Source organism: Prionailurus viverrinus, chromosome B2 (genome assembly GCF_022837055.1).
Source record: "Prionailurus viverrinus isolate Anna chromosome B2, UM_Priviv_1.0, whole genome shotgun sequence".
Classification (NCBI taxonomy): Eukaryota; Metazoa; Chordata; class Mammalia; order Carnivora; family Felidae; genus Prionailurus; species Prionailurus viverrinus.
In genome coordinates this window covers 145,359,740-145,385,941 of record NC_062565.1, presented here as the reverse complement: position 1 = coordinate 145,385,941, position 26,202 = coordinate 145,359,740, and the positions used below count along the sequence as shown (strand labels likewise).

At 46.7% G+C, this 26,202-nt stretch overlaps 1 protein-coding gene across 2 annotated transcripts in view; it reads left to right on the top strand.

The window, feature by feature from the left end:
• The window catches only part of PRKN (parkin RBR E3 ubiquitin protein ligase), a 1,353,288-nt gene that overhangs the window by 1,286,779 nt on the left and 40,307 nt on the right, over positions 1-26,202 (top strand). The window lies entirely within an intron of this gene.

The window sequence follows — 26,202 nt, the reverse complement described above, 5'->3', positions numbered from 1 at the left end:
GGCTCCCTGGTGTCACTGTCACCAGGGGTGGGTCACTGACTCCAGCTCTAAAGCAAGCCCAGGGCCTAGAATGGAAAGTAAGTCAGACTTCATTCCTCCAGCTCAGCTTTGCCTGAGGCCCTGCACTTGGGGAATTGTTGGACATTGTTGACTTACCAAAGCCTGTATTTTTGTCCAATTTCATTCCCTGTGTGTAGAGGTTAACGCCCAAGGCGGGCAGGAGGGATGAGTAATGGAAAGCCCAAATCTCTGACACCATGTTGTGAAAGCTATTACCTGAGTTTTCACATCTGTAAAAATGTCTGACTTGCAGGACGGTTAAAGTTACAGGAGACAGAAGATATGTTACCCCCAGCCCAGGGCCTGGTGAGTAACAAACACGGGCTCCTTTTTTCTTCCTCCTTATAAGACACAGATCTCATTCTCAGAGCTGTGTGGGAAGATAAATTTATACATTTTATGTCAGAAATTAAATAAGTGAAATATGGCCCTAAAGTCATTGGATCAGTGACCATCAAGAACCAGTCGCCTAAACTTCAGACCCACAGTCAAGTCCTATCCTCACTCTCGACCAGGGTCTAGAGAAAGCAATGGGCCATCAGCCCTCTAGGCTCATAGGAGTGAGCACAACCACATTTCACTCTTCTTCCTTGACTCTCTCCCCCCTCCAGGCTCTCTCCTCTGTCTTCCTTCTCTTTCTTGCTCACCCTATCCCACAGCCTTAACCACTTCCATACAGATGGCCTCCCACACCAAATCTTACATCCTGACCTCTCTGCAAAGCCTTCAATCCTCCATTTACAGGGCCTGCTGGACATCTAGACAGGGAGGTCCCAAGGAGGAAAGGCCTCTGGGCAGGACAGACGGGTGGTAAATGTAGGTATAACAGCGTTGACCCACCAGAGCAGTCATGGCACAAAATAATTGATCCAAGCCCTCAGCCAGACCCGCTAGATGCTAAAAGGAGCTCTAAATCTCCAGGACTTGTCTAGAAGCAATTCATCTTTTTTCTGCTTAGAAATACGGGTCATTCTTTTTTGCTTATGTTGATAAGATTAAGAGCTAATAGGCAGCATGTATTTTTTCCTATCTGACTGTTAGGAGCTCCTAAGGAAAGCTTGTCTCTTATGAAGCAGCAGGCACTGGTGGGCTTGGGTAGAGAGGAAGGGGTACTGAATAAGAACATGTTTCAATTTCCATCAGCCTGTCTCGGTTTGAATTTGGACACCAAGAGCGCCTGGCTGGTCACCAGAGTGACTTTGGGTGAGCGTTTAATGACTCTGGCCTCATTCATGCTTTGATTCAACAAATATGCATTGGGTGCCATCTGTGTTCTAGGTATTGGGGATGCATTAGTAATCAAAAGAAGCAAAGATCCTGGCCCTCATGACTTAACATCAGTCCAAGAACAAGAAGCCCAGTAAATAATTAAATTGTCCAGATGTTAATGCAGCATTGGCAAACTTTTTCTGTAAGGTTCAGATAGTAAATATTTTGGACTTGAGGCCACTGGTCTCTGTTGCACAACTCAACTCTTCCCTTGTCGTGTGAGAGCCGCCATAGCAAAACACAATGGAGTGTGTGGCTTTGCACCAATAAAAGGTTATAAAGTCCTTACTGCCCCTGTGTCGGAGCATGGCACTCACTATGAGAAGGGAAATGGTAGGCTGTGGGGAGAGGGGCCAAGCTAGGAAAGGCGGTTTCAGCATGGAGTCAGGTGATCACAGTGAACTTCACTGAGAAGGTATGATTTGAGCAAAGATAGGATGGGGAGGGATTTAGCCGAGTGGGTACCTGTGGGTTCCAGGGCATTCCAAGCCAAGGGAGCAGCTAGGCTGAAGCCTGTGGCATCTTCTAGAACAGCAAGAATGGCAATGTGGCTAAAGTAGACAACACAGGGAGAAGGGAAGCAGGCAGGGGGACCAGCTAAGGACGTCTGTCTGTTACTGACAGAAATACAGAGAGTTTGAGCAGGAGTGGTGGAATCGGACTTGACATTTGAAGAAAGCTGCTCCAGCTGCTGTCTGGGTCCAGGTCTAGAGGCGACAGTGGACTATCATGGTAGCTGAGCAAGGCGTGACCGCGGCTTAGAGCCCAGGGGAAGCAGCATTTCCCAAAGGATCATATGCAGGGTGTGAGCGAAGAAGCATGAAAACACCTTCACGATCTTGAGGTTCCTCACTTGCAGCTGGAGACAATAATGGCACCACAGAATCTGAGGACTCACTACATTAATTTACGTAATGTGCTCGTCCCAGGGCTTGCTGCTTAGTAAGAGCCCAATAGGCGTTAGTATCATCATCACTGTCATTAATACCAAGTCTCTCAAACCTGGTGTGAGTCTCACCAAAATCACATACTATCTGTAGATCTTCAACTGGCTCATAATCTCTGAGATTCCACTCCCCACACCTAGAAAACAAGTTTAAGAAGAAAATGAGTAATGGGTATCTGGCTAGTTCAGTGGGTGGAACATGAGGCTCTTGTTCTTGGGGTTGTGGGATTAAGTCCCACAATGGGTGTAGCGATTACTTAGAAATAAAGTTTTGAAGAAGAAGGAGGGGGAGGAGGTAGAGGAGGAGGAAGAGGAAGAAGAGGGGAAGAAGAAGGAGAAGGAGGAGGAAAAGAAGAGGAAGAAGAAGGAGGAGGAGTTGGAAGAGGAAGAAGAAAACAAGTAAGCCTACCTACACAAATGGTTTCTGTGAGGAATGAAGATTTCCCTGGCACTGAGGAGGTGTCGTGTGTGTGTGTGTGTGTGTGTGTGTGTGTGTGTGTGTGTCCTTTCAGGCATCGTTTTGTTGACTTACTTAGCCACGCCCTTCCTGAGGTTTTCTGGGAGCCACCTGTCCTGCAGATGGACCACAGATCTTTGTCTTCAGGTTGCCCTGTGTTTGCTGCTCATTCACAGTAAGTCGGCCTGCACCTGCTGTGATATGAAAAACGGATCACACGGTGACGGTGACTTCCGTGCCTCTGCACAATGGCCCTTCCCTCAGAGGAGCTGCCAACCGTGTTTAGGTCGAAGAAAGTAAATTGCTCACATGCCAACTCCTTTTCAAAAGAAGCTTAATTTCCTGCAAATGATAAGAGTCGGTACTCAAAATGCAAACCCATTAATTTCCAGTCCAAGTATAATATAGTCTTTGCCGATGGAGGCGTCGTCATGTGGCTGGGCTCTGCCACCGCCCTGCTGCACAGAGGCCATCCTCTGGGGAGATGAATGTGCCTTTCATACCTCCTGAGCCTCGCCTGTCACCAGGGAGAGATTGCCCACTCCACGACAGAAGCCATAGTCACAGTAGGCGAAGCAGATAGGAAATATTGAGGAGAGCGCCGTTTGACAAGACAAAAGGCCAAATTACCTGACTTCTACTTTTTAAAACAAGTCTTAGCCCAAAAGCCAGAAGTTAATAAATAATTATGCAGCTAGTCTTTTAACTAAGATTTTCACACCCAGTTCTTTGCCTCAAAGAGGAGTTCGGAGAACATTTCAGAGGAGTATTTTGCTTTTCGGTGTGTTTGAGCAGAAGCTATGGATAGCTGCCCAGGACTGTCTGGGGCAGTCGGCACACTCGAACAGGACTCAGGTCAATGTAAACAGAAACTGGGAATCTCAGGACTAAAGACAGAGACAGAGCCAGAACCCTGAACACCGCAGGTGAGGCAATCCCAGCCATGTGGAGAAGGGACACGCCAGGTGCACGGCTATGATGTTTGGGAGAGAGTTCTGGAGAGAACCTCTTCTGTGAAGCGTGCAGAGACCCAGAACCTACTGTGGGGCCTCCGCCTGCTCCCGCAGCATTCTGGAGCAAAATGAACAGTGTGGTCTCCAGAGAGGCATTTAGGGCTCGGAAAGAGAGCCCTGCGGAGGGAGATCTCACCGATACCCCACCCTCATTTGCCCTCCCCACCTGGCCCCTGACAAAGTGCCACAGAGGAGCTAGCTAACTTTCCCTCCCTTATCTCTTCCTTTACCCTCCCTTTAGGGATCTGTCTCCTTTTCCTACCTCAGCCTCAGTTAGTTCCTCCCAGATTCCTCTGAAGACAGCAGGAGGGAGAGACAGGAGAGGGGGAGGGGTGCCTGCGGCCCACCTGCCTGCTTCATGCTGCAAATGCCTTCCTCTCCGAGCAGTTTGCCTTTTCACTACAAATTACACCCTGGAATCGACTTCCTCAGAGCTGGGGTGATTGGACGGCTCATGTGTCTGACGTTACCCTTGTCCCCAGGAATGGCACAGGTCTCCCTTCTCAGACTGACTAACATGGATGCGATTGATGGAAAGCCACTACCCTCCGTGGCCCATCCATGTGGGGACCAGCATGGCCCTGTCCTAGTGTGGACTTCCCTTGTCCGGCCCCTTCGTGCCAGCCCCACTGTCCAAGGTTTTCTCGCCATCCCCCAGCCCACCCTGTGCTGTACCTGAACCTGCCCGGTTCCCACCCTCCCCCCGCAGCCCCCACTGGAACACCCCCACCTTGGGCTCCACCCTCAGCTGGCCGCACCCCCAGCCTTCTGCAAATCATTCAGTTAACCTACGTTGATGTGCTGATGAATTGCTAAAACCATCATCCCCTTTACTACAATACGTATCTTTTTTTTTTTTAATTTTTTTTTAACGTTTATTTATTTTTGAGACAGAGAGAGACAGAGCATGAACGGGGGAGGGGCAGAGAGAGAGGGAGACACAGAATCGGAAACAGGCTCCAGGCTCTCAGCCGTCAGCCCAGAGCCCGACGCGGGGCTCGAACCCACGGACCGTGAGATCATGACCTGAGCCGAAGTCGGACGCTTAACCGACCGAGCCACCCAGGCGCCCCACACGATACGTATCTTTATGAATCTCCAGTGGCCTTTCTCCTAAGGGAAGAAGACTTGAGCAGACAAGGGGGAAGAGAAGGAGGGCAGGGCCCTGTCTGTGGGCCAGGGAAGGTCTGGCACAGACCTCCCAGGTCATCCTTTGGAGGCCCCCATGCAGGAGGCACAGCTGGTTTCCAGAAATGAACGGCAGCACTGCCCAGTACGCAGTCCTCTCCCAAGGCCTTCTCAGAACCAGGCCTCCTGTGCTATTTAGATGTTTGGAAAAGGTAATGCAGTTTCCACAGGAGTCAGAACAAAGTTGAATCCTGAGATGTTCTAGTCCTGTAGCGTTGTGTGAGTGTGGTGAGTAGGGAGTGTTCTAGCCCATCCGACGAGACGCCGAGTGAGGCAGACACAGACAACAGATCACCATTCTATCTTTGTACAAATCACAGGAATGACATAGCTGTTGCTTAATAAACATACATTGAATGAACAAACGAACGAACGAATGTGTTCCCAGGCCACGAGCTACGCCACTTGAAGCTCTCGCAGACGGCCCCTGCATTTACCTCTCTGGTTATGCTTGTTGCCATGGTGCCCAGACCCTCTTAAACAGGGTCTCTGGGGTCTCATCAACAAAACAGAGGTAATAAATCTGACCTCATGATGAAAAGAGAGCTTACAAGTGTCCTTGAAAGACAGCAATGGTTTATATTATCGCTTACAGTATTAACTTATTGATCTGCACGGTAAAATCAGCTAAGGGGAGGCAGTATACGCGTGTGCTGCCTTCTTTCATGGGAGGAAATGGTTTCAGACGAAGAGGCCCCACCCGCCGGCCACCAGAATTTATGACCGCCATGAAGCCATCACACGGCCCCTCCTCCAATTCTTACGTGTGGGTGATAGATAAGTTGCTCTGAGGTGACGTATCTCAAATGGCACTTCTTCCTGGTCCTCGCAGCTACCAAGTCCTCCTCCCCACCTTCCTGGTACCTCTTCAGCTCCGTCTGCTTCCTCATAATCAACCGTGTGGCCCTGACGCGAGCCAGGGAGCCAGAGTGCAGGAAATTGCTCCCTGTTCCCATCTCCCTGAGGAGCATCTGGCCGGCTTGGACCCCAGTCTCCTTGGAGCATCAGCCCAGAAGCAGGGCGTTAGGCAGCCACGAGTGCTGTGCGGGCTTGAAGGCTCAAACTGGCAACCCACAGTTCATCCAGGGGCCCCTGGTCTTAGTGACCACGGCCGAGCTCAGCTGATCATAGCTAGGGGGTCGTAGGTGCCTCTGCCAGGCCAGGACAGAGCTGACAAAGAAGTGGGTCTTACAGGCGAAAGCCGAACTTGGAACAGCAGCGACACTGGCCACCATTTCCAGACACATGACCAGAGGGGACCACCAGGCCACCTGCTCCGGAACAAGGGCTACCAGCTGCCACTTGGCCTGTGACCCTTACACAAACATTTGGGGCAGCCATGCCTCCATCAGACCCACACACTGCCCCCAAGTGAGACACACTCAATAATATTCACACACCCACTCACACTCACTCTCAGATTCCCTGCCCGTGTGCCTGCCCCAGACCTTTGCCACTCCTGGTACTGGATGCCAGACATCTTCTCCGTCCTCCTCTTCGAGGACAGCCAGCACTCAAGGCGCCAAGTTGCTGACTCAACAGGTGCACGGAGCTCTGCGCCTACACCCATGATCCTTTTCATCCTGACCCAGGAGCCAAAAAGAACATTGGTGCCCGGCTTAGCACGTGAAGTCATGATCCACATAAGACAGAATTTAATCTTCCCGTTTCTAATACTCTCTGAAATATTTTTCAGTTCTGCTTCTCAGCTGAAAAGCAAGACAAGGGTAAACTTTATGAGAATGGATCTGCTACTCGGATTTATATAGATACATTGCAGTTCTATTGATCTAAGGGAACTGCAAGAAACTTGGTGATAAAAAAAAAAAAAAAAGCAAACTGCCTTCAAGAATGTGTGCTTCTTTAAGCAGGTCTGAAGGTGGCGGGGTAATGCGGATCAGATTGTGAAAGAGAACTAGGTTTGCAACACGTGATTTCAAATAGGGTTTTAAATTCTGATTCCACGGATTGCTATCTATTTCAAAGTATCAAACCAAGGTTGGGGCTTGCTTTCATTTTTATAGTGACAGCCTTATGTGATTCCATGGAACCTTCAGGCAGTCTAAAAATATCCAGCAAGCACACAACTCTCCTTTGAACTGAAAAGCACTTCCAGGACGAAAGTCACTGTCTATGCTCCTGGAAATGTGCCACACCAAAAACTCTGGGTGCCTCCCCGCTTCGATGTATTTAGTAGTGTGATATGTGCCATTTGGTAATTTATTCTTGAAGATGCCACTCTGGGAGCCATACAGTCATTATAACCTGGCACATTAGAGAACACATAATGGTCTAATAGTCTGAGAGATTTTCTGTCCAAAATGCTTGTAGTATTGAAGGCTATTCTCAACCACACAACCGCAGTGTTTGAAAAATTGACTTTTCCAATATGGCATCTGCAAGACTTGTTTATGAACCATGATGGGCAAGGCCTCTCCATTTTGGATAGGACTTCTTTTGCCATTTCTTAATACCATATTTCAATAAACCAAGGAAGGAGGCGTCGTGGTGAATTAGATCTGGATTCTTTCTGAACCTCTGTGGATGATTCAAGTGATGTTTTGTGGGTACAAAAATGTCATTTATGCTGTCATTATGCCAGCAGCATCCATGCAGGTCTCTCTTCGCTCTTCAGATCCTTCCTGTATTCAATATGCATCTGTCCACAGTGTTGCTGACCCTCTGACCTGTGTGGGGGGCGGGGCGGGGGGGATGTCTGTGCTCATCAGCCCTCAGCAGTGTTGGTCCAGGAACAGTCCAGCCTATGAACTCACCCAAAATACCTTTGTCCCGAGGCACCTGGGTGGCTCATCAGTTAAGCGTCCTACTTCAGCTCAGGTTCTGATCTCACGGCTGATGGGTTCCAGCCCCACGTCGGGCTCTGTGCTGACAGCTCAGAGCCTGGAGCTGCTTCGGATTCTGTGTCTCCTTCTTTCCCTGCCCCTCCTCCACTCACACTTACTCTCTCTCTCTCTCTCTCAAAAATGAATAAACATTAAAAAAATTTAAATACTTTTGTCCAATGAAAACCGAAAGATTCTTCAGTATTACGAAAGCAATGCATGCTCATCATAAACATGTCAGAAAATTATAGAAACACTGAAGGGGAATAAAAAGAAAGCAACTACAATCCCGCACAGTCAGAGGTGGGGTTTTTGACTCACTGCTGTAGAAACCTTCTGAATGCCCTTCTCAGGCGCACACACACACACACACACACACATTTTTTAAACAGAAATGGGTCCGTACAGATGTGCTGTGTTAGCAGTTTTCTCCCCTTAACACACGTCGCAAATATCTTTGCATTTCTCCACCGTGCTTAACGGTGACCTAACATCCATTCAGGAGGCCCTGGCATGGTTTATTTAAGTATTTATCCTACGAATAGTGACACTCTTCCTGTGGCCTAATTTTTCCTACCTTTCTTACTTCTTTCTAGAAAGGATTCCTGGAACAGATTTGAGGGTCAAAGTATGTGCATGTTTTTAAGGCATGCAAACATTCCCTCATTTCCAAGAAGCACATCTTTATGGATTTTAACATTTCTGAATTCAGGCTAATGTTTTAAGTCAAAGTCAATGTGGATAATGGCAGTGGATTTTTTTTTCCTTTCTTCTGTCAAGCTGTTATGAGATGGAAGGTGCTTTCTACAATTAGCGTCATCATGGAATTAAGCCACCCAGGGCGTGAAGTCACCTCCCAGAAAACAGTGGTGCCACGAGTGGCCTTCCTGCACTCAGAGGGGCTGGTGACTTCCCCACCCCTGTTCTCTCTCGCCTTTGCCAGACGATAAGCACTGTTATTTCTTGTTCATCAGGCCAGCACATTTCTGTATTTATGACTCACTCATAATTTGTTACAATTACTGTGTCTTGTGATAATTGTAATAATTTTGGCATGACTTTGAGTTTCCATGCAAAAAATTGTGAAATCATATTTATGAAAACGTAAAGAAATTTTAATGACAGATATAGCATACTCATTATAGAACCTTTGAAGTTAATATAATTTATGTTAAATTAGTCTTGGGGTGCCTGGGTGGCTCAGTCGGTTAAGCGTCCGACTCTTGATTTCGGCTCAAGTCGCGATCTCACAGTTCGTGGGTTCCAGCCCTGAGTGAGGCTTGGTGCTGATAATGCAGAGCCTGCTTGGGATTCTGTCTCCCTCTCTCTCTGCCCCTCCCTGCTCATGCTTTCTCTCTCTCAAAATAAATAAATAAATACTTTAAAATTTTTAATTTTCAATTAATCTTAATCTTAAAATTAAATCCCAAATTCCTCTGAAGTTCTATTTTATTAAAAAATATCAAACAAACCTAAAGCCTTGCTTGGCCAGTACACATAATGTCTCCAACACAGTGCAGAGCTTTGCACTTACCTGTAAGTGCCCGAGCATTCTTCCTTAGTTCCAGCTGCATTCCCACATTCTTTGGAGATGATGTAATTGTGTTGACACCATGGTTCATTGCCTGAGGAGTGATAACAAATTTGTAAATTCCAAATTGTGGTGATGGCATTGCACAGATTGGCAGAAACAAGTTGTACTTGCATTTCAACATTGCTGATCCCTGAACCCGGAGGGAGAAGAATCCATTTCATGTGAGCGGAATGGAAATTACTGGGGATAAAGGAGTTTAGAAATTGCTGATTGAAAGTCAATTTATTGCCATTAGCCCAACAGGCGTTCCGTTTGAGCTAATACCACTGAGAAGCCACTTTGTCATGATGTGGAAGGCACTACTCAAACATGGCTCAGGTCACAGATCAGAAGAGCAGACTAAGATGTTCCCATCAAGTCACAGTGATTGAAGCATTAAATCTGACATCTCGCTCCAAAAGAAGAACTTGGAAGCCGCCCACCCTACGGTTTTGATGGATTTGAGAAATCGCAAAAATGTGAAGCTTCCTCTCAGAAAGCACCAAATTAAACTTTATAACATAAAATAAAATAGAAAATTAGACACTAAATGGGAAGATTTCATTGTAAATGCCAGAATTGTGTCAAATCAAATCACAGATATTTATGAGGAAAAAATTAAATCAAGGGGTCATAAGGGTCATTCCTGTACACAGACAGTTCATTAGCTTCTTTAGTTAGTGGGTTTATTACCAACATGAACCTTATTTTAATTCTTGAGACTAACTTATCCTCCTTCAGCAAAATAAAGTGTATTTTTCAAAACTCATAGGATCAAAAGTCCACTTTAAAAAATCCACTCTCCGGGCGCCTGGTGGCTCAGTCGGTTAAGCGGCCGACTTTGGCTCAGGTCACGATCTCACAGTCTGTGAGTTCGAGCCCTGTGTCGGGCTCTGTGCTGACCGCTCAGAGCCTGGAGCCTGTTTCCGATTCTGTGTCTCCATCTGTCTCTGACCCTCCCCCGTTCATGCTCTGTCTCTCTCTGTCTCAAAAATAAATAAACGTTAAAAAAAATTTAAAAAAAAAAATCCACTCTTGTAACTGCCATATTGAAAGCAACAGGTGTAGATTTGCGGCTTATCGTATGCCTGGTCCCCTGTTGTCGCTAAACACGCGACAGCTAAATTACCCCACAGGACGTGAAACTCGGAACATGAGCCTGCCTGGCTGTGAGCCCTCAAGGGCCCTTGGTTCCAGTGCACATTCTCCAGAACCCGGCCATAGACACTGATTGTGGGGGACCCGCTTCGCACTAAAGTCCCGTGGCAAATTCACCTGCCACAAACAAACAGCAATCTGGAGAAAGAGGTACATGATCACAGGGCAACAAATGGCAATTAAAGGCCTTTTCCCCCCAAACCCCACGGTAAATCTTGTCTTTGTGTGACCAAGTCCGTCTCACCCTTAGCGGCTGATTCTTGGACTGCAGTAACTAAAGATCTGTGAGATGCCTGGGGACGTAAATCAGTATTCTGGGCAAAGAGCCTTCGAGCTGAAGGAGCTGGTAAGAAGCAACTTTATCATTTAGTCAGTCTTGCTGCCTTCGATGAAAATAAAAAATAATAAACCTATGTCAAACCATCCGAATAGAAGAATCAGTTCCTTTAAAAAGAAAAGAGAAGAAAAAAAAAAAAAAGAATCCGAGGAGGAGATTATACTTTTCTGCTGGAAAGCCAGCCTCGTAAATACAACTTTGCACTCTTACAGTTTTCAGGAGTCTGTTGCTGCTGACTGAAAGAGGAGGGTGTCAGGTTTTGCAGAACAATAAAGGAGAAGGTGTGGCCATCCGCGCCTTTCCGTGGCTTGTTTGGAATGAGCATCTCACGGCTTAGACGCAGCGCCTGCTAATGAAGGAATTTTGCTGCGACTCATGTCGTCTGCAGGGAGTGATTACACACCATGGTAGGTTTCTCTGCAGGAAAGCCTTTCTGAACACGGAGTCATAGAAATGTATAATTACAGGTCATGGAAACGGGGAAACCTTGGTGTATTTTGTTATCTTAATTCTGGATCTCAACTAATTGGCTGAGGCCGTCGGGGTCGCCGAGACAGGAAACCATATTCAAGCTTAGTCTGTAGGACTGTCCTATTCTCGTCTCACTTAATCCAGTTTGCCCTTCAAGCCTGGAAGTGTCACCCAGGCTGGGGAGTTTGGCCAGACTCCTGGAGGGAGCAAACCACTCCCTAGTCTGTGGCCATCTATAGTGCACTTGTCTGAGTAGGTCTCTGTTCTCTCTTCACCTGCCCCCTTGCATCACCCTCTATTACGCATACAGGGCCAAAGGCTGGGGTTAGCGGCACTCAAGACGCACGGGTAGGCATTGCTACGTCCCCACCCTCAAGAAACTTGGGTCTGGAGGGTATAACGGATAAGGACACGCCCAGCACAGGTGAGGGGAATGAGGTTAGGGTGAGATTCGGACTGGTGAGCATGCCAGGAGAGCAGCAAACCCAGGCTTGAGGTAAGGGGAGTCTGTCCAAAGTAAGTTCCTAGTTGAGAATCAAAGTCCCACTATTACGGGTTAGCTGGGCAAAGGAGGGCCGCGGGGGACACTCACGAGAAGCCGTGACTGTGGCTCTGCAGAGACCCAGCCCCCCAGAGGCCTGCCGGCCCTTTTCTCTGCGCCCTTTCCGTGGGACCCTCCACAGGATCATAGCAAAGGTTCCTTTATGAGCTATTAGCCTCTTGAAAATTTGATTCTACTTACAGACAGAACTAGAATTTCAAATAATAAGGTATTAGATCATTATAATCACCCCTAAAAATACTCACTAAATGTCCATTATGCTCGGCATCATCCAAAGTATTGGGCAATTTTTTTTAAATACAGAATAATATTTGTCCCAACGTGAGTAAGAATGGCAGAAGAAACGGGGTGCCTTTCCACCGTAAAGATGATGGATCCGCTCTGCAGGGGCCCCAAGGCTCTAACATCCTCCACCACCAAATCCACAGGGAGGAGAGGGGCGCCCAAAGGGAAGGGTTGACGCTTCTCCATTCATTGTTATTCAGCTTAATGAAGGTCTCTTGTGCTTTGGGACAAAAAGCCACCAGTAAAGAGGCAGCAACGTCGATGACATTTCATTTCTGTCCCCTGCAATCTGCTGTTATCTTAGCAGCCCTGAGACTCGGGAGTCTAGCACTTGCTCTTTCGCTGCACTTAATTAGCTTTTTTCTACTTCCTTAGCAAAGCAATAAAATCAGGAGGGAAAAAAAAAAAACTTAGAAGGGAGAGAGTCCTGTAAGTCTGGGTTTGATTTTACACTTGAGTCAGGCACTGCAAGGTGTGTGTTGCTGAGAGATAACATTTCTCAGGTCCCCGAAGGCCCTTGGCTTGGCTTCCGCTCGAAACCCCCCATAGGCCGGCGTTATCTTATGCTAACACTTGTCCTGAGGAGTCTTTGCCCCACCTTGATGGAAGACAGGGATGCCTGCTCCTCCACTCCGTGGGGACCAGCTCTCTAAGTGTTGTGAGCTCTCACCATTGTCTGATGGTCAGGGCGCAGATACACATCAGGGGACGATAATGTGGGAAATGTTCCCGCCATGATCAAGCGCCCAGGCTGCGAACTTTCTCGAAGAGGTGTTGAGAACATAAACAGAAGTGTTAAGTGGCTTAGCTCCATGGAGACTGGCGTGTGAATGAACATCCAGATCCTTCTTCTCTGTCCCTCCTCGTAAGCTTCGAGCTGGAATAGTCATAAATAATGATTTAGGCCAGGAGTCCTGGGACAGAGAACACCCGAGGTCCAGCAGAACCTTGAATAGGGGACGGCTGGCCTCCAAAATCCAAATAGCACACCAGGACTGCACGTAATGACTCACACATGGAAAGGATCGGAGTGCCTGAGATTTGTTTCAGCCTCTGTCATTAGTGTGTGCAAACTTCAAGGGTGAAATTCAAGTCATGATTCTAACTTTCAAAATACATTCTTTTTTTTTTTATTTCAGGTTAATTGACATATAACATTATATTAGTTTCAGGTGTACAACATAATGATTTCATGTTTGTATGTGGGACCAAATGATCACCAAGTAAGTCTAGTTAACATCCATCACCACATATAGTTACAAAAAAATGTTTTTTCCCCTACTGATGAGGACTTCTAAGATCTACTGTCTCAGGGACTTTCAAATATGCACACCGTATTATTAACTGTTAGGTCACCAGGCCGCATATTATATCCCCCTGACTTACTTATTTTATAACTGGAAGCTTGTACCTACCATGAACTCTTTGGTGCTGTGGGGTCACTGGCCCTTTACTTAACTCACCAGGATCTGTCTAAGCTATGACAAATGAAAGTCCTCTTGCTAAAATCATGTGGGACTGAGGCTTCTCCACGCAGGGCTCCAGCTTGATACTTCACACATAAAAGCAAATGTCCTTGGGGGGCCTGGAGGGCTCAGTCGGTTGAGCATCCAACTTCGGCTCAGGTCATGATCTCACGGTTTGTGAGTTCGAGCCCCAGGTCGGGATCTGTGCTGACGGCTCGGAGTCTGGAGCCTGCAATGGATTCTGTGTCTCCCTCTCTCTCTGCCCCTCCCCCACTCGTGCTCTGTCTTTCTCTCAAAAATAAATAAACATTAAAAAATTAAAAAAGAAAAAAGCAAATGTCCTTCACGCAAATCCTGTGTTCGGCTAACTTATAAGACTCGAATAATCCCGGGTCAAACTCACATAACTAGAATTGCAGGTGTCTGTGACTTTCTATTTATTCAGTTCATCACGTGATATCACTTAAGCGAAGGCTGGCATCACAGACTCACAAACGGTTCTTAGTGCCCAAGTCAGATCGGCAGCCTGTGCGGTGATTAATGGTGGGACGCTATCTGCCCCTGGTATGCAATCTGACAGGGTGAGCAGGCAGGTGAAGCAGGCACCCGTGACACCAGGAAAGTCAGCGATAACTTGGGTCAGTACTGATCTTTGGGCTTTCTTTAAACAAATAACTCACAGTGTGTGACAGGGAGATTATCACCAGAGACAGTTACACCTCGTTCTTCTGTAACTGATTTTCTGTTTCTGTAGGTTCTTTCTTACATCATAATGCAAAGCCAGTCTTCCAAGGTTAAGAATAAAGAGCATCCCTCATTAGAAAAAATGTATGAATTTGGGGACACCTGGGGTGGTTCAGTCGGTTAAGCGTCCGACTTCGGCTCAGATCATGATATCGCAGTCTGTGAGTTCGAGCCTCGCATCAGGTTCTGTGCTGACGGCTCAGAGCCTGGAGCCTGCCTCAGATTCTGTGTCTCCCTCTCTCTGCCCCTCCCCTGCTCATGCTCTGTCTCTGTCTCTGTCTCTGTCTCTCTCTTTCTCTCTCAAAAATAAATGTTTTTTAAAAAATTTTAAAGAAAAAATTATACAAATTTCTTTCCATGAACCCTCTTCATTTTCTTATCTTCTCCTTGTCCCCCACCTCACCTTGCCTTGCTTATTGTAGGCCACATTGAAGGTGTTCTGCTGTTTTTGTTCTGTTGTTCCTGAACTGACCGTCTACATCATCATCAGTAGCCCTCAGCCTAGAAAGTTCTAAAGCATCACGGTCCAGCGTGGTAGCGGCCAGCCACGTGTGGCAGCCAAGCACCTGGAAGGCAGCTGGTCCAGACTGAGATGCAAAATGACTATAGAAAACCGACCAGATTCCAAAGACTTGGTGAAAACAAAAACCGGAAAATAACAACACTTTTTATATTGATAACATGTTGAAAATACTCTTTAGGATATATTGGGTTAAATATTTATTTCACCTGTTTCTTTTGTACTTTTTCATGTGTCTACAAGCACATATAAAATTACTCCTGGGGCACCTGGGTGGCTCAGTCAGTTAAGCGCACAACTCTTGGTTTCAGCTCAGGTCATGATCTCACGGTTTGTGAGTTCGAACCCTGCATCAGGCTCTGTGCTGACAGTGCAGGGCCTGCTTGGAATTCTCTGTCTCCCTCTCTCTCTGCTCCTCCTCCGCCGGCTCTAGCTCTGTCAAAGAAATGAATAAATAAACTTTAAAAATAAAGCTCGATCCCACAACCATGAGATCACAACGGCAGCCAAATCAAGAGTCAGACGCTTAACCAATTGAGCCACCCAGGGGCCCCCGGACTGTGTCCTTTTGCCAGTGGTTTCAGAATTAAAGAGACGACAACGCTGCAGAATTCCACTGGGAGATTCTATTCCAGCTGGGGTTCAGTGGTAACGCATTCACAGTATCAAACACTGATTTTCTAAATGAGTGTTTTTTTCCCACCACCCACTCCTGACCTCGTACACGGCCGTGCTGTGGCTTCCAGCTCCCCGGGCCCCCAGCCCGGCTCAGTCTGACCGCTGGCTGGTTGCACCTGCACCCTCCGTCCCCTCTTCCTGCCCCAGCCACCCGCCCAGAGTCCCGCACCCGCCCAGAGTCCCGCAGCCGCCCACAGAGCCCCGCTCCCAGCCCTTCCCCTCACTCTCACCCCAGCCCCACCCCATGCCTGGGGCCACCTCCCCTACGCTCAGCAACTCCAAGCCAGTGGTGCTGAGCGAGAGGAGCCATCCTTCCCCTCCACCTCCAGGGCTTGCACTGTCCAAACACTTGGAATTAGCACTATGAGGGGGCCTATCGTTTGGACCTAACTCGGTTGGACCTCGGTTTACCCTCCACTTCCTCCTGGCGACCAGGCATTACTGCCCAGGGTAGTGCGTGCTCCTACCCTTCATTCACCCAGAGCCTCGCCCACCACAACGATTATGACATAGGGAATATAAACGCAAGGAGGTCAAGAAGAATAACTGACATGTTCACCACTCACACTACCTAGCACAGCACCAGAACATTCTCCATAAACACCTGTTGAGTGGACGGGGTCTGGGCAGAGGAAGGGAAGGGGGGGGGGTGTGAACGGTGACTCATACAAGACTGGGAATTATATCTTCTACACCTCTCTATACCCACGGGCTGCCGGACACACAGTGAGCGTGCTCAGTAAATTTTTGTTGTGCGTACTGGCTAGACCAGTGCTTCTGACCTTCTGTGTGTGCACGAACCAAGGTTTGTGCTGAAGTGCAGATTCTTTTCTTTTTTAATTTTTTTTAAGTTTATTTATTTATTTTGAGAGAGAGGGAGAGAAAGCGACATGTGAGCGGGGGAAGGGGCAGAGAGAGAGAGAGAGAGAATTCCAAGGAGGCTCCGCATGCTATCAGCAGCTCGAACCCACGCACCATGAGATCATGACGTACCCTGAAATCCAGGGTCAGACGCTTAACTGGCCGAGCCACCCAGGCGCCCCTGAAATGCAGATTCTGATTCAGCACGTTAGCCCCAGGTGATGCTGATGCTGCTGGTCAGGGAACCGGAGGGTAGCGCTGTTACGTCAGTGGGGTCCTCAGTGTGGCTGGACCTCTCTCAACTCTGTCATCTCCTGACGACAATGACTAATCCAGGTCTGCTCGACCCCCCTCTTCCCCTTGACTCCAGAGGATCACCAGCTGGCATTGCACAGGCGGGGTCTCCTTCAGACAGTCTTCTCACCAGCGTGGTGCTGTCCCTGGATTTCACCTTCCCAGGAGCCTGGAGACCCAGCCCTCCTCCTTCCCGCCACCGTCCTCTGACGGCGTCTGGGTCTCCCCGGCCCTGACCAGCTCCAGGGCGTTCCTGCCACTGCTACGCCCTCTCTTTCTAGCATCTCATAGCCTCTTTTTGTTTTCTTTTTCTGCTTTCACACCAGTTCAGATCCCTCCGTGGTGAAGCCCTCTGCACTCCCTCAGCCCTGTGGACTTAGCTTCCGAATTTGGCTAGTAATCGCATCATTGCACCAAAAGTGTGGGCTCCAAGGTCACGAAAGAACTCCCCCTCGTTGAAGGTCTTGGTCTCCTTCCTCCGCATTCTCAGGGCTCGGTTTCCCGACACTGCGCCGCCCTTGTGTTTCTCCGAAGTGTAGACTTTTCTAGCTCCTCCTGCTTGTTAATTCTGCACACGTCGGTCCATTCCCGGCCATGTGACAACTGCTCCGTCAGGCCCTGGAGGATGAATAGGGCTAAGCTATTTATGCCCGCACGGGGCCTCCAGCCTAGTGAGGAGAATGTGCGCATAAGCGGGTAATAATGCTGCACTGCCATGGGTTCTTCGTGAGCAAGACGTGGACCCGTGCTGTGGGGGCGCAGGAGAGACCTCCCCGCATCGGGCAGGTGCAGGCTCAGCATCCGAGGGGATGAGGGGCCCGTGCCGAGCATGTGAGTGAAGATCACGGGCAAAGAGGGAAGGCCTCTCCTGAGACGGGTGGCCACGTGGGCAGCGGGTCTGCTCCGGAAACTGAGTGGGGGCTCCAACCTCCTTCATCCCTCACTCTTGGCTGCACCATTGGCCCTGAGTTTCTGCCCTGCTGCCCCAGTGCTCTGTTTCTCCAACAGTGAGGACAGAGGCCGGGAGCGGGGTGGTGGGGAGAGACTTTGAGAAGCTGTCTGCAGACAGGTGGGAGATGCTGTTGGGAAGCGCTGCCTGAGGACAGAATGGAGCTCAAAGGGCAGGAAAGCAAAGGCCGGTCCCACCGTTCGCAACGTACCCAGAGTCTCCGAGTCCCTACAGACCTGCTTCCTGCAAATAATTGAGCACAGGACCGCAGATCGTAGGCTCTTCTTCTCCGGCTCTTTCATTTTCCGTAGGCATTGCCTCCCCAGCTCGGCTACAAGCTACTGGAGCTGGGTACCTGGCGTGTGCAGAACAGACATGGATCGCCTCCCGGGTTCCGGACACTGGATCTTGGGGAAACAGAGATAAATAAGACACAAATCCTCTCAGTGTAGAAGACGCGGTAAGCAAGACTAGTTCCGCACAGAGCGGCAAACGTTTAATAGAGGAACGTGTAAGGAAAGGACAGTTCGTAAGAGAAAAGCACCCCTAGGGGCGCCTGGGTGGCTCAGTTGGTTAAGCCTCCGACTTCGGCTCAGGTCATGATCTCGCAGTCCGTGAGTTCGAGCCCCGCGTCAGGCTCTGTGCTGACAGCTCAGAGCCTGGAGCCTGTTTCCGATTCTGTGTCTCCCTCTCTCTGACCCTCTCCCGTTCATGCTCTGTCTCTCTCTGTCTCAAAAATAAATGTTAAAAAAATTTTTTTTTAAAAAAAGAATTATTTAAAAAAATAAAAAGAGAAAAGCACCCCGACTTTTTGGCTGAGGCTGGGGGGAGAGGGGCAGGAGCAGGTAAGCTCACAAGGCACCTATGAAGCTGCTCGGTGCACAGTGAAGCCTTCTGTTGATAGATCGGCGGGCGAATCATTGATTCGCTGGCTCCTTCCCAAAGGGGAATCATTGGCTGGCTCCTTCCCAAAACTGACCCTGACCCAAGCTGCCTGGGGTCAGGCCCAGGTGTTCAAGGAAAGCATTCGGTCCCCCTGCTATGCTAAGAGAACAGAAGGATGCCCAGAGGCACATGGGACAAATTGGGCTCAAATTGCCATATGGCTCGGAGTTCACATTTTGACTGGCATAGTGTAATCATTTTTACAAAGTCTAGTGCCTTGCTACAGATTGTAAATGATAAGGTCACAAGGATTAGAGACCAGTTAAAAATGTTAGAAGGCATATGCTGTGCATTTTACTAATGAATGGCCATATTCAAACATGTTCACTAATTAATGGCAATATTTGAATGGGTCCACTAATGAATGGCAATATTTGAAAGTGGTGTTGAATTTGATACTCTGTGACCAGTGCTCCATTTCTGGAAGGAGCCAAATGCTCCATAAGGTCTGGGAAATGCTGATTTTAAAGCAAAATTGAGCCGGCCTTGCAAGATGCTAAAGGGAATTTTCAGTCCGATACAGAAATGTGCCTCCAAGAAGTTTGTCCAGATGACCGTGGATGGTGTGAACATTATAAATACAAGAGTCCCAGCTCATGGCCAAATCCTACTTTACCCTTTGGAAACATGGGAAGCCATGATGTGAAGGCCAGAGCCGGGAGATTCCGTGGATGGGGGTGAGGGCCATCATCACAGGAATCGTTCTGTGGTTGATTACAGAATGATGGTTACAGCAGAGGGAGGAAGTGGAGGGATTTGGGAGAGCATCACTGCCATAAATCACGTTGTCCTGGCCCCCCAGGGTCCCTGCCCACTGCTGCTGTAAGCCATGCCCGGTGAGCAGCACTGAGGGCCGATTCTGTTCAAAGTGAAGGCCCAGAACACAGCCCTGGCTACTAAGTCTGTTGCTTCCTTGTCTCCCGTTTCCTTCTCTCTGACCTGGACCTCCAGGATGTTGACCGTCAGAGTGTAAAGTCACCAAGCTCACATCCACTTAAAGTCCTTTCCCAGCAAAGGACCAGATTCGGGCCAGAGCGAACAAGGAAATGACAGGCTGGGTGCACCTAGTCTCAGAGCTGGGGCACCAGGAGCAGGGAAATGACAGGTGGGGACGGACCACAGGCCACTTCTGACTCTGGTTCGGCCAAATGGACAAGACTCAGAAGTGACTCAGGATTAGTTATTTGGCCAGGAGCCTGTCTCTGTGGTGATACAACATGGATAAAGAGGGTCTTAGCAAAAATGCTGCATTTATTTGAGATCCTTCTCATGCCATTGTTTGACCACGGTTGGTCGTCAGCGGTCACACAGTGAGCAGGGGAGGCGGGGAGCAGGCTTTCACACACCTCGCTGCTGGGCATCGACCCCCGGCCTCATCTTCCACAGAGGGCAGGTGTGCAAATGCCATCAAAATTGAAACTCCGCATGCCCTTTGACCCATCCACCTCACTTCTAGAAATGTAGCCTACAGATTTCCTTGCACATGTGCAAACTGACCTGCGGAGAAGGACATTCCCTGCAGCTTTGTTTATAATGGCAAAATATTGGAAAAGACCTAAACCGTCGTCGTCAGGGGCCTGGTTAGATGCAGGAAGGTACATCTATCAACTAGAACACTGTGCAGCTGCTTAGGAAGAACGGAGCTGTTCAACATGCACTGATGGAAGGCAGGCTGTGAATGTCATAAACAAAAGCAAGGAGCAAAGCACAAGACATAAGGCGATATTTTATATGCCATTTTGCCTTCAAATATAATGTGTAAAAAATTTCCTGAAAGGTAAAAACAGGTGACAGCGATTATCTCCCAGGAGCATTGTAGCCTCAAGGAGGAAGAGAGACTTACTCTTCACCATATACATGTTGCACCGTTGGAGTGGGTGCTGTGTGCACGTATGATCCGCTCAAAAACCATATAAACTACTTTTTAAAACCCATGACTCTGTGAGTTCTATCTCAATAAAGCTGTTAAAGAAAGGGTAAAATAAAAGGCCAACAAACATTTTTAGGTTTTGAAAAACTATAAACATTTTGAAGTAGGAAATCAGTTTAAATATCTTGGTCTATAATTATATATCGGACAGGTCAATTTCCAGCAGCCATCATCAAGGGCACCGCCGCACCACTGTCTGGAGAATTGATGAAGTGCCCCTTTTGACTTGAGGTTTGGAGGTCAGCCTTATTAAGGGTCAACGAGGGGACATGGTCCCTTCATCTTGCAAGCTCATCGTCTCTAGTAGGTCCCTGGTTCTGAGACAGATGGTAAAAAAAGTTTTCCACTAGATTGTACGCACAGTGGATGTATGAATTAGGGCACTGCACGTCGGAAAGATTGAATGGGTACCACAGTACTTGAGATCCTGTGATGTAAGAACAGGGAATTTTCAGAGTTCGATTAAGAGCTCCCCATGAATGAAAATTAAACCAAGGAAAGTAAGGGCCTTTTGTAGTAGGAAACCTAAAACAAAACTAATGTGGGGGATGAGCAGGGTCAATGTCACGGTATTTTGCGGGAATCTAGATGGCACTATTTAACCCTCCTTCGTGATTCCTATAGGATCTGAAAAAGACAAAGGCATTCAGCCACTGAGCTATATTCAGCTTCCTCAAAATTATTTCTTTTTAGCCATTTGGAGGTTATGTGCAAAAGATTGTCTCAGTCTGTTTACATCTGGAGCATGGCCTAGTCTAAGATTGCTTCCCACCATGAGATTCTGTGATTTTAAGATGTGTACTTGAAAGGAAACAACCTGACTTTCTTCTTTTCAAAATTGTGTTCTAGTGCATTATAATCTAACACCACTTCCGGTCTTGTCAGAACAATTTTGCATGGATCAGCGGCTGGTCACCCGTGGGGCGCCTTACTCTTTTGATACACTATTTTTAACACACCGAGGTTGGATCATATATATCACTGCTGCCATCTTCTGGAAAGTCGTACACCTAAAGGAAAAATATTTCATCTGATCCCACAGAAGCACAGACAGATGTGTGCCTCATGCTTTTGATGTTTCCCTTGACTATAGTAGGGGGTCCTAAGGTAGTATTTGATTCTCTCCCGTTCTTTTAATACAAAACTTCAGAGCTACGGAAAAGGAAATAAATGGCGGATAACAAAATGCTTTTATAATCGATGCTGTCATGACAGAAAATACGCAGGAAGAAATTTGATCAGATAGACATCATTCAACTTGAAGGATCAAACCCTTATTTGAGGGTCATTGCTTATAGGTACCAACTCACTCTCAACTTTATTGATCAGCAGACACTGAATGCTCTGATTGCATTGGAGACTGTTCACTTGATTCCTTTTCGTGTTTCCAAAGAGGAAATATACATATGTCTCCTTTGGAACGTCTCCATTATGGGCATGTGGGAAATCAAACTCCGACATCAATCAAATGACTCCTCTACTGACATGATATTGAACGATAAACATGACAGGCAATTCACAGAGCTCTGGATGGTCTGAGCACTGGATGGTCTGAGGGGATTGACCATGGAGTTACCTCTTCACATACACGAACAAAGTGAGGCATCCCTTTCCATAGAGCAGTTAGGGGAGCAGACACGCCTGGCGTTTCCTAGGAGGTCCTCAAGTTCACAAGGACTTTCACATTTATTACCAGAATAGTGGGAACTGCTTTCATTATCAAGGTGCTTCACTGTCAGTTTACTTTTCTATCGAACTTTATTGCTTATAAAGCATCATAACTCTATAAGGAAATCATTGATTCCTCTGTGCCAGAAACTGTGTTAAATACTCATCACCTTATTATTTCTTCCTTACAAAATAATAAAGGAAAGAAATGTTTAGGGTCACACAGGACAATAAATGGTAGAGAAGGGCCTCTGTCCCTAGGTCTTTCTGACTTCAGAGGCTTTACTTTTAAACATAAGTATGTCCGACTTTTAAAAATATATGCCTACTATGTGACTTCATGTGTTACAATGTGGTATTCTTTTATGTGTGGTCCGGATCCAAGATTTTATTTGTCCTAAAAGCAAATACTCACCACATATTAATTGCAAGGCCAATAAAATATGTATTGAATGATAACAGTAGTTTAGCTATTACTTCTTACAAAAAGTTTGTCTTATTGAATTTTTCATTTACTAAATAGCTGCTTTAAAGTTGTATGCCTCATTTTAGGCACCGAGGATGAGCTAGTTTCTACAGTTAAGTGGAAAGTTGGGCACAAAACTCCCGGGCAGCTCAGCTAATCTGAGGATAAAAATGAATTGGATTAGCATATTCATTGTCACATAAAGGGACACAGTCACAGTCACGCTGTTGGGAGTGATGACCTTGTTCCTGATGTTGAATTCTAAGGGCTAGTGTCCTGTGTGTACTTGAGATTAAAAAACACACACAGAAAGAGATTTGAACTACAATTTTGCAAATAACATAGAAAATTCAAGTAGCGATTTAATGTCATGTTAGATAATGTCATATGGAAACATTATATCCATTTGCAAAAGAATTAACTGACCTAGTAAAATTTTTTCTGTAGCAGCTGAGCTATATCAGCCAGGATTCCCAAAGAGAGGCAGAACCAGTAGGAGGCAGATGTAGTTATATATGATACAGATAGACAAGGGTCCCCAGACCCTCAGCTGTCCCCAGAGATCTACAGGTGTATAGATCGATATATCCGTATAGCAGCATATCCATATCCACATACACAGGGAGAGAACTGACCTAAGTGACTGTGGGGCTGAGCTGGCACAGGCAGGCCTCCAGGAAGGGCAGGCTGGCCCACAGCCTGGCTGTTGTTCCCAGACAGACTCTCTTCTTCTTGGGGAAACTTCAGTTCTGCTATGAAAACCTTTCAACAGATTGAATCAGCCACACCTAGATTATCTAGGATCCTCTCTGTTTCCTAAAACAAATTGAGTATGGATGTTGTAGGCTTACAAAATATCTCCACAGAAGCAGCCAGATTAGTGTTTGACTGAAGAATTGGGGACTGTAGTGTAGCCAAGTTGACATCGAAAGCTAACATCATAGGAGCTAAGATGATACAGTCCATATAGATTGCTTTCTAATTAAATCTAATAAGGGATAGAGTTGAGGGAACCAAAATTGTAAGTATGTATTACTTTTATAATTTTTAAAGGCTTTCATTTTTTTTTAACTACAGAAATTGATGCATTTATCAGATATCTCAAGAGAGAACAACGCAGGAAAAGTAGACTACATAAATGTGTGGCAGTCCCTTCTATTCAATTAGTATTCACTTAGAAGGCATCTTCAGCAAATGTGAGACCACAGTTAGTTAAGAGCAAATCCCTAGGTAAATTGCAGCTTTCTGCATATCGGTTAGAACAAGATTCATGTGTCCCAGGTGAGGGATATACAAAGTCAGCAGACTGAATGTGAAAATGTTGGAGCCAGATCTGTCTTCTCAAGCTCTTTCTCTAGAAATATCTGTGCCACTGGCAATGTTTGAAGACTGTCCCAAAACATTATCTTGGGAGCATCTGCCCATGCCGGAGGTCCCCGACCTTCCTCTGTTTGTCATGCCCTTAGAGACTCAGTAGGTTTTCATGGTGTTCCTAGGCCAAAAGAAATGTGGTTTTGTTTATCAAATACTTAGGTCTAAGCAGTTTTGTGTATTAAATACTTAGATCCAAGTAACACAATAAGAACGAATGCCTTAGCAACTTAATAGCCATTTGAAAAGATAGTTCACAGAAATTGAAAGAAAAACAATTTTTATTTCATTCTTAAATAACTGCATCTCCTGTAGCAAACAGATGTTCGTTCACATGCTAGTTGTTTTTCTATCACAATAACCAAAAACCCATCTTTGCAAAGATATGTCACCAAAAGAAGGAGAGCACAAGCCACAATAACATCATGAACTACCTTGCGTTAGTAGTTCACGTAGCATCCAACAGATAGTATCACTGTAATTTCCTCAAAGATGTAAAATTTCCCACTGCAGCCCTGAGAGCCTGTTATGCCCCAGAGTACCTTGGTGCACAGTTTGGGAACTGAGGGGTCTAAACATTTGTACAAGCTCCCGTTTGAATTCTGAATAACACGATTAAAAGCTTGAACATTTTCAAGATCAAACCAGACTTTCTAGATATTTCCCCATTTTGTATGAGACAGATTCAAGTTATTTACCTAGGAGGCCCCACTGCACGGTATCTCTAAATTTAAGTCATACTTTCTGCATAGAAGCAAATTAACAAGTACATTAGTGTTAAATTATCCCCAGCGTATTCTTGCAGCTTCCGCTTGCCTTTTGCCAGGCTGAAATGGCGAGGCCTTCATTTCTGTGTGCTCTTCCCTTTCTGTTATTTTTTTAGTCCATTCTTTGTAGTACCAGTGTGAAAGGGAATTTAATGTCTTTGTGTCAGGAAAGGCCTATTTATTCTGACAAACTGATCAACCTCCAGGGTGTTCCTCTACCATGAAACTGATTTTATATCTCATCCACTAGCTAATAAGATGTGAAGCGTTTTCCCTGTCACGCCGAGAGATCAGACTTGCTTCCATAGAAAGCGGTGGGATGAAATCACACAGCAAGCTCTTCTCGGTGACTGAAGCACGCAGTCTACGTTTTTCCAACATGAGCACATAAGAGCAGAGCAATGGCTCTGAGGCAAACCCACAGATGAGCGGAGACATTAATAAAAAAAAAAATGGTTTTAATCTGAAATGGAAGCCCTGAGATGCACTTCATTCATCGTTCCCTGGATCAGCTTTCGGTTCAGGGAAAATGAAAATGCCAGGAATTAAAACCTGATGGTATTGGCGAATTGCCTAAAGACATCCTGACATACAGCCCTCTCCCGCCAATCTGAATCTTTAAATAAAGTTTACATCCTACAAACTTGAGGTCAGGCTCTTTGCTGTGAGAAGAAGTAAGACTACAGTATCCTGAAATTGATGGATAGAAGGTAGATTGTATCGTATCTAAAGAGACCTTTTCCTTATAAAATACTTGCCTTTTCTGGTTTGGTATGTGCTGAGATTAAGACGATTTTCAGACGAGGGGTTAAAACAAGAAATTGGATGTGGGGAAGGAGGGAAATCTGTTTCCGTGGTGAAGACAGCACGAAGGAAAATTGCCTTGGACGGGCTGTTTTTGAGGCAAGGAGGGATGACGATGTACTGGGGCATAAAGCTGGACTTTTCTGTATCCTGTTTGTGATTTTGTTTATCAGTTCACATCAGTCTTATCTGAAGCAAAATTGTGCCAAATTCCTGGCTCATGCTATAGAAGAGTCATTTGAGAACTTTAAGCATCCAGAACTTCCTTGAGTCTTCCAGATTCTCAGTGCCATTACTATATCGGTTATCTATTGCTGGGTAAAAAACACCAAAAAACTTAGTGACTTAAAACAGCAACAATCTTGTTCCTGTTTTCCTTTGTATTGTCTTTCCCCCCACAAGGCTGTAATTTGAGCAGTGTCCCATAAAGCCAATGTGTCTCTGTTCCACACGGGGTCACCTGGGCCAACTCATCCAGGGGCTGGAAGATCCCCTGGAAACATGGCTCAGACGTACGGCTGGCAAGTTGGTGCTGGCCGTCTGCACTCAGCCAATTCTCTTAGCCAAGGGCTTTGGT